We start from the raw sequence: 1,287 nt of genomic DNA on the forward strand, positions 1-1,287 counted from the left end.
TATCTCCCTCCGTGGCTCACCCCCATCTCCCTCCGTGGCTCATCCCCATCTCCCTCCCTGCTCACCCCCATCTCCCTCCGTGGCTCACCCCCATCTCCCTCTGTGGCTCATCCCCATCTCCCTCCTTGCTCACCCCATCTCCCTCCCTGCTCACCCCCATCTCCCTCTGTGGTTCACTCCCATCTCCCTCCGTGGTTCATCCCCGTCTCCCTCCTTGCCCTTGGCAATAGAGCTTTCCTTTTTCTTTCCACCCTTAGAATCCTCATGACCTTCCCCAGGCTTCTGTAATCCATAATTTTTAATTTTTCCTGTCTCTTCACTTTGTTTATTTATTTTTTAATCTTTATTGTTGAAGGTATTACATATGTTCCCCATTTCCCCCAATTCTAGCCCACCCTGTCCGCCGCCCCAGGCCTTCGCCACCTCCCTCTTAACTTTGGATTGTGCGCCTTGCTTCTACACTTTTGCAAACTGATCTTGTTCTGCTGTTTTCATCTTTATGTGTATGGTGAGCCAGTGCTTGAACAAAAGATAGCCATGCTGGAGGGGACACAGTCAGAGAGGTCTCTTGACTCTGGGGGCAGAGAGAAGACTCCTCAGGAAGCTCAGGGAGGGTTCCATGGGATATTGGTAGTGGAGAGGCAGTGTGTACGTGGCTAGGAAGTAGGGCTATTGAGCCAGATGGCCAGGTTTGAACCCATGTCCTCTGTTGTCATTTCTGGGCTTTGGGCAAATACTTTCACCTCTCTACCTCAGTTTCCTCACCTGTAAAATGGGAATAGCAAAAAGTACCTACCTTATAGTGAGAGGCTCACATGAACTAGTGCAGCGGTCGGCAAACTGCGGCTCGGCAAACCACGGCTTGTCAGCCACATGAGGCTCTTTGGCCCCTCTTCCACAAAATTCCGACTTCTGTGCATGGGCCACAAAGTTTCAATCGCACTGTACGTGCGCGTCTGCACGTGGTATTTTGTGGAAGAGCCACACTCAAGGGGCCAAAGAGCTGCATGTGGCTTGTGAGCCACGGTTTGCCGACCACAGAACTAGTGCATGCAAAGTGTTTAGATCAGGGCCTAGCAAAATATCATGGTAGCTGAACAATGTTTTTCTAGTAATAATACCATTAATGTTGCTAGATAGATACAATATATATATATATATATATATAAAATCTCCTACCTAATAAAAGAGAAACATGTTAATTAGCTGTAACTTCGCTACCCTTCCCATTGGCTAATCAGCGAGATATGCAAATTAACTGCCAACCAAGATGGCGGCCGGCAGACA

Source organism: Myotis davidii, unplaced genomic scaffold (genome assembly GCF_000327345.1).
Source record: "Myotis davidii unplaced genomic scaffold, ASM32734v1 scaffold862, whole genome shotgun sequence".
Taxonomy (NCBI): Eukaryota; Metazoa; Chordata; class Mammalia; order Chiroptera; family Vespertilionidae; genus Myotis; species Myotis davidii.